Source organism: Lynx canadensis, chromosome B4, assembly GCF_007474595.2.
Source record: "Lynx canadensis isolate LIC74 chromosome B4, mLynCan4.pri.v2, whole genome shotgun sequence".
Taxonomy (NCBI): domain Eukaryota; kingdom Metazoa; phylum Chordata; class Mammalia; order Carnivora; family Felidae; genus Lynx; species Lynx canadensis.
In genome coordinates, this window is record NC_044309.1 from 36294867 (window position 1) to 36310229 (window position 15363).

Here is a 15363-nt window from a genome sequence, read left to right on the forward strand (position 1 = left end):
TTTGGATTCAAGATCACATGTGGGACTATGATAAACTGATATATTATACAATGAATATGAAATATAAAATAAATGTCACATTTATGTTTTGATGCTGGAAAGTAACTTTCAAATGTCACCAAACAGAGACTATCTTAGGGCATTTGATCCAATAGTGTCTGCTGGGGTTCTGCCTTGTGTAATCTTCATACATTACAGTAGCCAGGCCTTTGCCCAGAACAATGTGGAATCTTCTCAATCTTCTCTTGCTTTATATCTACTGCCTGAAATAAGGGAAGAAAACTGATTTATATTAAGAAATACACTGACATAAGAGTGGGTAGAGGAGCTATCCCAATACGGACTACCTTATTTTTCAGAAGTCCTTGAAAAGAATCAAAGTTAAAAGAAACTGGTAGTAGTTATAGCTTAGTAAGTACGGTTGATTAAACAAAATTTTGCAGGGAAAATCTGTATTCAGTTTTTCTCCTCACTTTTTCTAAAATATGAGGGTTTTGATATCTCCACACACTACAGATTATGACAAGTTTGGAAAATTTAGTTCGACTGTGACATTATTGACACTTCTGTTATGAAGCTCTGCCTGCTTCTCAGACTGGCAAAAAACTTGATGTTTGTATCTACATTTGTTTGAAAAAAATAAAAGCTCGTACCTTTTCCATTTGTTTTAAAAAATAAAAATTAATTGTAATTTAATCCACAAAGAGAAAGGAATTCAGAGGTTCCCAGAGGTTGGAGCTGGGGGCTGCAGACTGACTAGACAGGGAAGCAAGAGAACTTTCTGGAAATGTATTATAGCTTGACTATGGTGGTTGTTACACAGTGTATACATTTGTCAAAACTCCTATACTGTACCCTTAACATGTATACATTTTATTGTATTGATATTGTAACTTCATAAAGTTATTTTTAAAGTCATTAAGATTTTCTAAAAGAGGAATGTTACACAGCAAACACAACAACAATAAGCACAATGTATTTTTTCATTATGGTAAAATATACATAACATCAAATTTGCTTTTTTAATCATTTTTTAGTGTATGATTCTGTGGCACTGTATATTCACAATGGCCTGCAACCATCAAAATCATGATCTTTCTCCAGAACTTTTTTTTTCCAACTGAAACTCTGTATCCACTAAACACTATCTCCCCATTCCCTCTTCCCCCAGCCAGGGCAACTACCATTCCACTTGCTTCTCTACAAATTTAACTACCCTAGTTAACCTGATAAGTAGGACCAGATAGTATTTGTCCTTTTGTATTTGGCTTATTTCATTTAGCATAATGTCTTTGAATACAATGTATTTTTATTCCCCCCAATTTAAGTGACCTTTAAGATAAAATATACACTGTTAAGTATTTTTCCCAAGTCTTCTTTCAAACTTCTTTTCTTTACTCATGTTTTGAAACAAGAAAATCAGATCTCTAAGAATCTATGCCTTTTATTCAGTCATTGTTGGACTAGGAAGTGGCGGTGGCAAGAGGCAAAATCTGACGGACTGAACAGATGGGGAAAGGTCTGAGGTGGAAGCACTGACAGGACTTAGTGAATGAAACTGGCCTTCTGCTCTCCCTTATTAAGTCTAGTTTAAGAGTATAATATAGAAACATGGTTTCAGCGCTACATCTACAGACTGGAAGTAACTTAGAATTTCTGTGAAAAAATTGTTTTCTGTCAATGTTAACAGTCATTTACAGTAATACTAAAAATCTGTTCAAGAAATAGAAGGTAATATTTATAGAAGTTCTACTATTTGGTTAAACTTGAAATAAATATTAAATTACACAAAAGCTTCTCTGCAGCTATAAGACAACACCACCTGAAAAAGTACTAGCAACAGAATAAAACAATCTGGAGATAAAAGGTCTAATAAAGAACTTCATGCAAAAATAGAATGGCTTCCTTTTAAGAAACACCAGAATCCAGCTCTTCCTCCATGAATATTTTAAGTAAAATGCAGCTTCCCTGACTGTAAATAAGGTCTCAATAAACTCTGGACGTTCTTTCTACTCTTTCTCCCCTTGTTTCGTAATGAAGAATCAGCTATTAGTTTCATCCTTTATGGGGCTGATTAGCTGACAATAAGTAAAAAGTTCAAAAACTACACCTTCAACTCAATAAATAATCACAATCATATAAATGATGCATTATGTGGTGCAACGCTCCAGAGTTTTGCTTTCCTGGAGACACTTTTATAAAACCAATTTCATGAAAATTCTAAATAGTAAAATAGACCATATACCTGGAATCTAAAAACTAGAAATTAAGAGATCAGAATTAGTCTCAGAATATGTATGTATATATATACATACATACATATATACATACATATATATATGTATATATATATATTGTTTATTTATATTAGAGAGACAGAGTGTGAGTGGGGGAGGAGCAGCGCGTGCGCGCTCTCGCGAGACAAAGAATCTGAATCAGGCTTCAGGCTCTGAGCTGTCAGCACAGAGCCTGGTACGGGGCTTGAACTCACAAACCCTGAGATCATGACCTGAGCCAAAGTCAGCGCTTAACTGACTGAGCCACCAAGGCACCCAACTCAGAACACATTCTTTAAAAAAATGCTAGAAAAAAAGGATTACTTTAAGATAATATCTACTCATTTAATGTGTCATTTTACTTGATTAGAATATGATCCACTAAAAATTTACAGAATCCACACTAATTTGTAAAATAATGGTACATAGTACCTATCTTTAAAAGAAATCTAGAGGGGCGCCTGGGTGGCTCAGTCGGTGAAGCGTCCGACTTCGGCTCGGGTCATGATCTCACGGTCCGTGAGTTCGAGCCCTGCGTCGGGCTCTGTGCTGACAGCTCAGAGCCTGGAGCCTGCTTCAGATTCTGTGTCTCCCTCTCTCTCTGACCTGTTCATGCTCTCTCTCTGTCTCAAAAATAAATAAACATTAAAAAAAATTAAAAAAAATAAAAGAAATCTAGAGCTATAAATTATTCAAATACCAAACTGTATATAAAATGCATCTACATAATCTCCATATTAAAAGATTCTAGTGAGTGATGTATTTTTTTGTGATATCCAGATATGCAGAGATCAAAACTCCCTTCAATATTTTATGCAGTTGGTTGAGCGTCTAACTCTTGATTTTGGCTCAGGTCATGATCCCAGGGTCATGGAATGAAGCCCCACGTCAGGCTCTGTGCTGAATGTAGAGCCTGCTTAAGATTCATTCTCTCTCTCTCTTTCTCTCTGCCCTTTCCCCCTGCTCATGTTCCTGCTCTTGAAAAAGAAAAAAAAAAGTGTACTTATCACAATGAAATTAAAATGAACTACAACTTATAATGAAACAGATACAGAAAGAAAAACAATATCATTTAGGTAAGAATCTTAGACTTTGTTCTTTATGTAGTCACAGTTCATTAGAGTGAGTTGTCCCTATCTCTGGTTCTGTATAGAAGTGATTTCTACCTAATGTCCAGCTATTTCCAGAGAGAACTCATATAAATAAAAACATATGTTTTATTTGATCTAAAATGACTCACTGTTCATGCTACAATTCCTCATGCTACAATTATTGATGTTCATCTTAAAAGAAAAAAAAAAAAAAGACTCCACCGACCCTACTTTTCCCTAAACTTCTATGCCTTCTCTTTTTCCCTCCTGGTCAAAATTTTAAAAAAACTCTAATAGAGTTCTAATTAAAATTTTGGATTCCTTATTTCAAGATGGCAGACCAAAAACCTCTCAGCTCCCTTCTCCTTTAGAAAAATCACTCTCAAATATCAGGATAACAACAAATAGAAACAAATCCTAACCTTGAAAATACAAGAGTTATGGCAAAGTGTAATATAAAGAGAAAATGGATAAGCAAATTCTTAGAACATGAAAAGCAATCCAAAGTGTCTACTGAGGAAAACAGCTATGAGAGGGAAATAGATTTACCTGCAAAACCCAAGAAGAGCTCAAGAATGATTAGGTCAATAGCTGTGGAAAGTTGTATAACTTTAAAAAATGTTTCAGACTTGCCTTACAAATAATGGTTCTCCATTATTTGGTTCTCCAACATAAAATAAATTATTAAAAATGGGAGTCTCTGCTCTACTGCTGACCTACTACACCTGAATTTCAAAGGATGGGCATCTATAACTTTTAAGAAGCAGTCAAGGTAATTTTGAGACCCACTACTTTACAGAAAGATGAACTAATTTAAAAGACCAACAGTAAGGTATTATAGGTACCCCTGATTCCTCACATGCTTGCCAAGCCTCAATTTTTATTTAGTATTTGCATTTACTGTTCCTAATTCAATAAATACATAAAAACCTTCTAATTCTATAGTGAAAATAACCAGTTATTTTAAACTCTTAAATTCTGATGATACTGCAGACATTAGTAATATTGACCATCACTGGACTCAGAAATATCATGCAGAGATGACTTCTGCAGTGTAATTCTACCCAACAGATTATTTGAAAAAAGGTTTAGGCAAACATCTCATAATGCATTCATAGGCAAATTTCCTCCTTTATGGCAAGGGCCATCACAAGACAGACAGGTGAACTCAGAATCTTCTACTTTCTAAATCTCTGTCTTTAAAAATAGCTGGCAGTCAAGGGAGTTTTTGTTGGGGATTATTCAAATCCTATCAAAATCCCTAGTGAATTATGTTCTTAAACCCACTGATTTCTGCTGGAAGTGCTGGGGGTGGGGGGAACAGCTTAGCATGAGCCTCAAGAGATGAAGCTAAGTGGTGGGTTCACAGTAACATCTGGGGATGATATGTACAAAAAGATTTATAGTTTTTTTTTTATTTTGTCTTTACTGTTTCATAATAGTATGTCTGTTCTGCCTCAAGGTTAATGGTGTGATATGAACAGAAAATTTCAGAATATGAACCTCTCTTATAATGATGTAGTCCCTTCAAAATAAGGCACACCTGTTATTGTCCTACTCACACTTTCAGGCTATACCATTTATTGTGTCTTCTTAAGGATGTCTCTATTTCCAAAGGAAAATAAACTCTTAACATTGTTTCTCAGAATTCAAACTCCAGCATACCTCCATTTATTTAGATGTCTGTTTTAAGAATTATTGAATGCTTTAAGCAATTAATCCCTGTACTTTGTCACTGTCCCACTGTTTAGTTAACCTTTTCCAGTCATAGATGGATAACATGTCCATACCAGCTGTCCACACTATGCTACCGTGGAAGCTTGCTTTTTTTTTTTTTTTTTTAAGCTTCCACTGCATTCCAAGTCTGTTTGCTATGACATTTGCTAGAAGAATGCCGATGGTATCATGGCACTCATTTCTCCACCTTGCAGAATGATCCAGAGCTAAGTGTGTCTTGATTTCACAAAATATCCAATATCCAACATTATACATAACATGTAACGTTTGAATTGTTGGTGCACTGCCTGAAAAAAGTGGGTACTGTTCCCATGACTAAATACTCACAATATTCCTCAGGTTACAGATGAAATATATAAAATTTGCAGGCATATAGATTAGTAATGTGAGGTGTGCTGAGAGAGGACTAGAGACACTGGTGTTGCTGAGATCTTGAAGGCGATCAAAAGCATTTATTGGCCAAAATAGACGAAAACAAATTCAGTAATTTATTACCTTCCTCTGTTAATTATTCAACAATTGTATTATCCATCTGCTATTAATTTGTTGGCAAAAATTGTAAGACCAACTCCTCTCCAACACAGCTTTGGAATGAAACATCTGGTGGAGAAATTCTATAGGCATGGGCAAGGAGTTGTGCCTGCATTTGGCAGATGAATTATTACTGTTGCCAGCTTGGATGATCCCACCTTCTCTGCATCTCTTCTTAGGTTCTAGCTACTTGTAAAATGCCAAACATAATTTGAAAAGCATGGTTATTATACCTAATTTTTCACATATATATATATATATATATGGCACATATATATATATATGGCACATATATATATATATATATATATATATGGCACATGATTACAGTAGGCATAAAACAATGGGAAATGCAGAATTTTCTGATAAGTGTTTTTTGACATTTTCTGCATAGCAATGGTATTATTTTTAATAGGAAAAATATTACTCAAAAGTAGTAAAGCAATAAACATCACTGCTTACTAAGTCACACATTTACTTCTCAAAGATATAGGAAAATGACCACTGAAAATATATATTTTTTTAATATTTATTTTTGAGAGAGAGAGAGACAGAGTGTGAGCTGAGGAGGGGCAGAGAAACAGGGAACACAGAATCTGAAGCAGGCTCCGTCCAGGCTCTGAGCTGTCAGCACAGAGCCTGACATGGGGCTCGAACTCACAAACTGTGAGATCATGACCTGAGCTGAAGTCGGGACGCACAACTGACTGAGCCACCCAGGGCCTGAAAATATTATTTCGAAACAAGTTTTGGGATTTTACTATATGTAAACTTAAATAAAAAATTTGGGTCGGGGGCTCCTGGCTGGCTCAGTCAGAGGAGTGTAAGACTGTTGATCTCAGAGTTATAAGTTTGAGCCCCATACTGGGTGTAGAGATTACTTAAACGCAAACACACACACACACACACACACACACACACACACACAGAGTAAAGATTTTAAAACTAGAGAAAATGATAACTATAACTGATTATATTTTGTTTATAGCCTCTGGGCCTCTTCCTCCTCAATTGAATATTTTATTTCTCTTAGAGTCCCTCTACTTTGTCTTATGTTATAGCAATATATGCATTTTCTCTATTTCTGAAAGCTGATTGATGTCATAAATGTTATCAAGTCTACCTTCAACTCAGCCAATCTGACTTGGCTATAGCACCTAACTGGTGCCTTCCTTATAGGGGTAATTCCATTTTCCATAGTGCATCCTCTCTATGACTGGTTAGCTCACCTGATCAAAGGAGTAATAAAGACAAGATACCTTCTCTTATTTCCAGTCTGTTCCACAGCCCCAAATTTCACTTCTAGCACACACAGTTGTTCTTTAAGTCAGTATTTCTCAAAAGTGTATTCCACGGAAGTATGGAAAGAGATGTTAACAAATGTCCCATGAAAAGAAGATTTCCATGGTCAAATAAATAGAAGGAACACTGGGCATAATAGTACCCTGGTGAAGAACTCACAAGAGCTTTTTATGGTGTAGGTTACACATCTTTAATGGGAGGCTACATTTTAAAGCAGGGGTAGCCAAACTACTGCCCACAGGCCAAATCAGACTAACCATCTGTTGACATACAGCCTGTAAGCAAATAGCTTTTACATTTTTAAGTGGCTGAAACCACAAAAAGAAAATTATTTTTTTCTAAATGGTTAATTTTATGTTATGGGAACTTTACCTTATTTTTTAAATGTTTATTTATTTTTGAGAGAGTGAGAGCAAGTAGGGGAGGGGCAGAGAGAGGAGGAGACGGAAGATCCAGAGCAGGCTCTGTGCTGACAGCTGAGAGCCCGACATGGGGCTCGAACTCACAAGCCCTGAGATCATGACCTGAGCCGAAGTTGGATGCTTAACAGAGTGACCACCCATGTGCCCCCCCAAAATACTTTTATGACATAATGTAATTTGTAGTATATTTTGTGAATATGATTTGAAATGCAATTTTCAGTGTCCATAAACAAATTACAAATGGGAAAAAGCATATCCATTTGTTTATGTATTTTCTATGACTGCTTTAGCAAGGCAACAGAAAATCAGAGTGGTTGTGACAGACACCAAATTGTCCCCAAAGTTCAACATATTTACTATCTGGTGCCAACTCTTTTATAAGCCATTTTCCAAACCTAGGTGACCACGGAACCCTACTTCCTCAGTTTTCTGGGGAATACCAATAAATAACTGTAGGAATACCAGTATTCCAAGAAAACAGTTTGGAATATGATGACTTAACAATAAGCCAACGATCTCAAAAGAATGAATAAAAGAGTATAAATGCACTGGGAAAAAATTCACCATGATCAATACAGCCAACTTGATTACCACAGAGTTGGCTACTCTGTTAAGCATTTTAAATAGATTAAGTAATTTAATCCTTACAATAACCCTATGAATTTGAGAAAAGAGATATCTAGTAGGCAGATGTACTGATGGGCCTGGGGCCAGGCCCTGAATTAAAGATGGATGTGGAAATGGTCAGTAAAGAAGGTAGCTGAAATAATGAAACCACCAAGACCAGAAGAGAGGCATATAGCACTGGTAGAATAACAGTCTATAAAAGAACTAAGGGGAGGGAACAGTCTTAGAGGAATAAGAAAACAAGAAGACAGTGGTATCTTGAAAGCCAAAGAAAGTATGTTTCAAGCAATAAGAAGTCATCAAATACTTTAAAGTGTTTATAAACAAGTCAAAATAAGGAATGCAAAATTTCCATTTGATTTAGTTTTTAGAATATTTCTAGTTACTGTGGAAAGCAGTTTCATGGCTAGGAGTAGAAGCCATATTGAAAAAGGTTGAGGAGTAGACACACACACACACACACACACACACACACACAGTGAAATACTACTCTGCCATGAAAAAAAAAGAAATCTTGCCATTTACAACAGCATGGATGTACTTTGAAGATGTTATGCTAAGTGAAATAAGTGAGACAAAGAAAGACAAATACCATAAGATTTCATCCATATGTGGAATCTAAAAAAATCAAAACAAATGAACAAACATAACAAAATACAGAAAAACTCATTATCTATATCTATATTGATATATAGATAGATATAGGTAACAGATTAGTGGCTACCAGAGGAGGAGGGTGAAAGTGGGCAAAATGAGTAAAGGGATCAATTATATGTATGTATGTTTGTATGTATATATGTATGTATGTATGTATGTATGTGTATGTGTGTGTACACACATACACAATATTTTCTTTATCCATTAACCCATCAAGAAACATTTAGGCTGTTACCATTTCTTAGTTATTATAAATAATGCTACAATAAACATACCTCTTTTTAATATACTTTTTCAAATCAGCATTTATGAGTTCTTTGAATAAGTACCCAGAGCTGGTTCATATGGTAGTTCTATTCTTAATTTTTTTTTATTAATCTCTACACTGTTTTCCCTAGTGGTTATACCAATTTTACATTCCCACCAAGAGTGTATCAGATATCCTTTTTCTCCACATCCTCTTCAACATTCGTTATTTCTAGTCTTTTTGATAACAGTTGTAATAGCCATTTTAAATGGTATGAGGTAATACTGCATTATAACTTGAATTTACACTCTCCTAATCATTAGTGACATGGAACAACCTTTCATGTGCCTGTTGGCCATCTCTATGTCTCTTTGGAAAAATGTCTTTTCAGAACGTCTATCCATTTTTAATTGTTTTTTTGTCGTTGTGTTGTATGAGTTCTTCATATAATATGGATATTAATCCCTTGTTGGATATATGATTTACAAAAACATTTCCCATTTACTATGTTTCCCTTTTGTTTTGATGATGGTTCTTTCACTGTGCAGCTTTTTAGTTTGATATAATCCCATTTATTTATTTTTGGTTGTTTCCCTTGCCTCTGGAGTCAGATCCACAAAAATACCACTAAGACCAATATCAACATTTATCAACTATGTTTTATTCCAGGTATTTTGTGTTTTCAAGTCTAACATTCAAGTCTTTAATACATTTTGAGTTAATTTTTGTGTATGGTGTAAGATCGTGGCCTAGTTTCACTATTTTGCATGTGGCTGTCCAGTTTTCCTAATATCATTTACTGAAAAGATTGTCCTTTCTCCATTGCATGTTCTTGGTGCCTTTGTTGTAAATTAGTTGTCCATATATGTCTGAGTTTAGTTCTGGGACCTCAATTCTTTCTGCTGATCTGTATATCTGTTTTATGCCCTATATCACACTATTTTATAGCTTTGTAGTATAGTTTGAAACTAGGGAGTGTGATTTTTTCAGCTTTGTTATTCTTTCTCAAGATTTCTTTGGTTACTCAGGATCTTTTGCGTTTCCATACCAGTTTTAGAATTATTCCTTCTAAAAAAAAAAAAAAGAGGTTAGAGTGGAAGAGAGCCAAAGCATAAGAGACTCTTAAAAATTGAGAACAAACTGAGGGTTGATGGGGGGTGGGAGGGAGGGGAGGGTGGGTGATGGGTATTGAGGAGGGCACCTTTTGGGATGAGCACTGGGTGTTGTATGGAAACCAATTTGACAATAAACTTCATATATTGAAAAAAAAGAATTATTTCTTCTAGTTTTGTGAAAAATGCCATTGGAATTTAGATAGGTATTGCCCTGAATCCATAGATTCCTTTGGGTAGTATGGACATTTTAATAATATTAATTCGTGCAATCCATGAGCATGGAATATCTTTCCGTTATTTGTGTCTTCTTCAATTTCATCATACAGGTCTTTCACCTCCTTGGTTAAATTTTTTCTTGGTTATTTTATTTTTTTTGATGTAACTGTAAATGGGAATGTTTTCTTCTCTTTCTGATAATTCATTATTAGTGTATAGAAATGCCACTGATTTCTGTAAGTTGATTTTATATACTGCTATTTTGCTGGATTCATTTATTAGTTTTAACATTTTTTGGGTGGAGTCTTTTGGGTTTTTAATGTATAGTATGGTGTTATTTGTAAATAGTTTTATTTATTTCTTCCTTTCAGATTTGGATGTCTTTTATTTTTTTTTATTTGCCTAATTTTTATGGCTAGGACTTCCAATACTATGTTAAATAAAAGTGGTAAGAGTGGGCATCCTTGTCTTGTTCCAGATCTTAGAGAAAAAGCTTTCAGCTTCTTCATCAGAGTATCATGTTAGTTGTAGGTCTGTCAGATATGTTGATGTATGTTTATTCTATACATAGTTTGTTGAGTTTCTGCCATAAAAGGATGTTGAATTCTGTCAAATGCTTTTCCTGCATTTATTGAGAGGATGACATAGTATTTTTTCATTTTGTTACTGTGGTGTATCAAGTTGATTGACTTGTGGATATTGACCCATCCTTACATCCGTGGAATAAATCCTATCTGATTATGGTATTTGGTCCTCTTAACGTATTACTGAATTCAGTTTGCTAATATTTTGTTGAGAATTTTTCCATCAGTGTTCATCAATGATACTGGCCTGTAATTGTGTGTGTGTGTGTGTGTGTGTGTGTGTGTGTGTGGTATCTTTGTCTGATTTTGGTATCATGGTAATGCTGGCTTCATAAAATGAGTTGGGAAATGTTCTTTCCTCTTCTTTTTTTTGCAACAGTTTGAGAAGAGTAAGTATTAAATCTTTCAACGCCTGGTAGAATTCACCAGTAAAGCCATGTGGTCCTGGACTCTTGTTTGTTGGTTTTTTTTGATTACTGATTCAATCTCTTTATTAGTATAAAGATTTTCTATTTCTTCATGATTCAGGCTTGGAAGATTGTATGCTTATAGGAATTTGTCAATTTCTTTAAGGTTATCCAGATTTTTGGCATAAAATTGTTCATAGTAGTCTCTTAGGATTCTTTGCATTTCTGTGGTGTCGGTTTAACTTTTCCTCTTTCACTTCTGATTTTATTAAAGCTTGTTCTATTTTTTTATTGATTAGCCTAGCCAAAGGTGTGTCAATTTTGTTTATCTTTTCAAAGAACCACCTTATTGTTTTATTGATCTTTTTCTTTTGTTTTTGTGTGTTTCTTTGAGTCTCTATTTCATGTATTTCTGCTCTGATCCTTATAATTTCCTTCCTTTGACTGATTTTGGACTTCATTTGTTTTTCTTTTTCTAGGTGTAAAGTTAGATTGTTTGAGATTTTTCCTGTTTCTTGTTAGATCTTTATTGCTATGATCTTCTTTCTAAGAACCACTTTTGCTGCATTTCAAAGATTTTTATATGTTGCATCTCTGTTTTCATTTGTCTCTAGGTAAGTTCGATTTCTTTGATGACCCACTGGTTATTCAGTTGAATGCTGCTTGATGTCCACATTTCTGTGGTTTTTCCACTTTTCTTATGATTCATTTCAGATTCATACCACTGTGTTCAGAGAAGATGCCTAATATAATCTTCTTGAATTTATTTAAACTTGTTTTGGAGCCTAACATGATCTGGAGACTGTTTCATGTGCACTTGAGAAGAATGTGCATTCTGTTGCTTTTGGATAGAATGTTCTGTATAAACCTATTAAATCCATTTGGTCTAATGTGTCATTTAAGGCCAATGATTCTTTAAATGATCTACCCAGTGATGTAAAGGAGAAGTAAAGTCCTTTATTGTTGTATTGCTGTCAATTTCTCCTCTTAGGTCCCTTGATAATTTGTTTTATATACCGTAGTACTCCTATGTTGGGTGCATATATACTTATAAGTGTTATGACTTCTTGTTGGATTAATCCCTTTATCATTATGTAATATCCTTATTTGTTTATTATGACAGTCTTTTTTTTATTTAAAAAAAATTTTTTAATGTTTATTTTTGACAGAGAGAGAGAGAGAGAGAGACAGAGCATGAACGGGGGAGGGGCAGAGAGAGAGGGAGACACAGAATCCAAAGCAGACTCCAGGCTCTGAGCTGTCAGCACAGAGCTCGAAGCAGGGCTCGAACTCACAGACTGCAAGATCATGACCTGAGCTGATGTCGGACACTCAACCGACTGAGACACTCAGGTGCCCCATGACAGTCTTGTTTTAAAACCTGTTTTGTATGCTGTGAGTATAGCTACACCAGTTTTATGTTTCCATTTGTATAGTTTCTACATCCCTTCACTTTCAGTCTCTATGTGTCCTTACTTATGAAGTGAGTCTCTAATAGGCAGCATAGAGATGGGTCTTGTTTTTATTTACCCATTCATCACTCAATTTCTTTTTTTCTTTAATGTTTATTTTTGAGAGGAGCTGAGGAAGGTGGGGGGTTGAGGATCCAAAGTGGGCTCTGTGCTGACAGCAGAGAGCCCAATGCAGGGCTCAAACTCACGAACCATGAGGTCATGACCTGGGCTAAAGTCAGATGCTTAATCGACTGAACCATACAGATGCCCCTCACCACTCAATTTCTTGACTGGAGTTTAGTCTCTATATTTAAAGCAATTAATGGGGTGCCTGAGTGGCTCAGTCAGTTAAGCGTCTGACTTTGGCTCAGGTCATGATCTCACAGTTCATAGGTTTGAGCACCACATCAGGCTCTGTGCTGGTAGCACAGAGCTTGTTTTGGATTCTCTGTCTCTCTATGTCTCTCTGTCTGCTCCTTCCCCACTATGTCTCTGTGTCTCTTGAAAATAAACATTTATATAAATACACACACACACACACACACACACACACACACATATATGGTAATGATGTAATTACTGATAGGTATGTACTTACTGCCATTTTGGGAATTGCTTTCTGTCTGTCCTTTCTCATGTGCTTTTCGGTATTTAAGTCTTTGTTTTGTGGTTACTGACAAGTTCACATATAGTTTCCTATGTACAGAATGATCTATTTTTTTTTAATGTTTATTTTTGAGAGAGAGAGAGAGACTGAGTATGAGAGTGAGCGGAGGAGGGGCAAACAGAGAGGGAGACACACAATCCAAAGCAGGCTCCAGGCTCTGAGCTGTTAGCATTGAGCCTGATGCAGGGCTTGAACCCATGAACTAGGGATCATGACCTGAGCTGAGGTGGATGCTCAAGCGACTGAGCCACCCAGGTGCCCCTAGAACAAAATATATTTTGAGTTGACAGCAAGTTAAATTTGAACACACTCCATAATTTTACATTCCTGCCCTCTTGCCCATGCAATCTTTTTTTGATGACACAGTTTACATCTTTTCATTTCTGAGCATCCCTAATGCCTAAACTTAACTAATTATTGTAGTTTTAATTTTCCTATTTTTGTCTTTTAACCTTCATATTTAAGTGATTGAGCCATTACTTTTACTACATATTTACCTTTTCCAGTGAGATTTTTAGTTTCTTATGTTTTCTTGTAATTAATTAGTGTCCCCCCTCCGTCCCCCCCCCACCCAGTTTAGAGAGGTCCCTTTATCATTTCTTATAAGGTCAGTTGAGTAGTGATGAACTCCTTTAACTTTTGCTTGTAGTAATAGTCTCAAAATAGTCTCAAAAATCCTTCTCTTCATCAGATCTTTGATTCCCCTGCAAAGCTTTTGGTCTCTGAGCTTGAATATGGAGCTTTGCTCCACCAATAACATGGTATTCTTGTTGTAGTGCACTCTGAAGTTCTTCTTCTGAAGAAAACTGAATCCAACCCATGCCTCTGTAAAATCCAGTCTCTGTCAAAAGATACAGTGCACTTTCATATATGGCCAAACTGGGCAAAGTGTTCTCTCAGCTCACTCGAGGCTGCGGTCCAGGGAATTTTTCCAACAGAAGCCACAGGAGGGCTAGTACTCATGCACAGTGCCACAGAGTCCCTCACTAATGAAGTTGCCATCTTTAGATCTGTCTGGAAAACTCTTAATCTCTCCCTCAAGTCTGAATGATAATTTTGCTAGGTTGAGAACTGTTTGTTGGATGCCATTCTCTTCTGGTTTCAAAATCTTTGCCGAAAAATCTGATGGCCTAATGGAGTTTCCCTTGTATATATTAAGTTGTTTTTATCTTGCTGCTTATAAGATTCTAACTTTGGGGCTCCTGGGTGGCTCAGTTGGCTGAGCGTCTGACTTCAGCTCAGGTCATGATCTCGCAGTTCGTGAGTTCGAGCCCCGCGTTGGGCTCTGTGTTGACAGCTCAGAGCCTGGAGCCTGCTTCAGATTCCATGTCTCCTCCTCTCTCTATCTGTCCCTCCCATGCTCATGCTCTCTGTCTCTCAATAATAAATAAATGTTAAAAATTTTTTTTTTTAATTTATTAAGATTCTAACTTTTACCATTTTAATTGCAATATGTTTGGAGCCTGCTTTGGATTATGTGTCTCCTCCTCTCTCTGTCTCTCAACAATAAATAAATGTTAAAAATTTTTTATTAAAACTTATTAAGATTCTAACTTTTACCATTTTATTTTTTTTTTATTTTTTTTTTTTAATTTTTTTTTTTTTCCAACGTTTATTTATTTTGGGGACAGAGAGAGACAGAGCATGAACGGGGGAGGGGCAGAGAGAGAGGGAGACACAGAATCGGAAACAGGCTCCAGGCTCTGAGCCATCAGCCCAGAGCCCGACGCGGGGCTCGAACTCCCGGACCGCGAGATCGTGACCTGGCTGAAGTCGGACGCTTAACCGACTGCGCCACCCAGGCGCCCCTAACTTTTACCATTTTAATTGTAATGTGTTTGGTGTGGATTGCTTTGTGTTCATCTTTTTTGGAACTCTCTGGGTTTCCTGGACCTGTATGTCTGTTTCCTTTCCCAGATTAGGGAAGTTTCCAGCCTTTATTTCTTCAAATAGTTTTCTAGCCCTTTCTCTCTTCTTCTTCTGGGAGCCTTATGTTATTCTACTTGAAACTGTCCCCAAAGTGAATTTAT

General features: G+C 36.0%; 1 protein-coding gene and 1 pseudogene across 11 annotated transcripts in view; both read right to left on the minus strand.

Annotated features, from left to right (window-relative positions):
• Nucleotides 1–15363, minus strand: part of ERC1 (ELKS/RAB6-interacting/CAST family member 1) — a 517187-nt gene that overhangs the window by 132336 nt on the left and 369488 nt on the right. The gene's annotated exons all lie outside the window — the stretch shown is intronic.
• On the minus strand, nt 13921–14564 carry LOC115518105 (annotated as a pseudogene).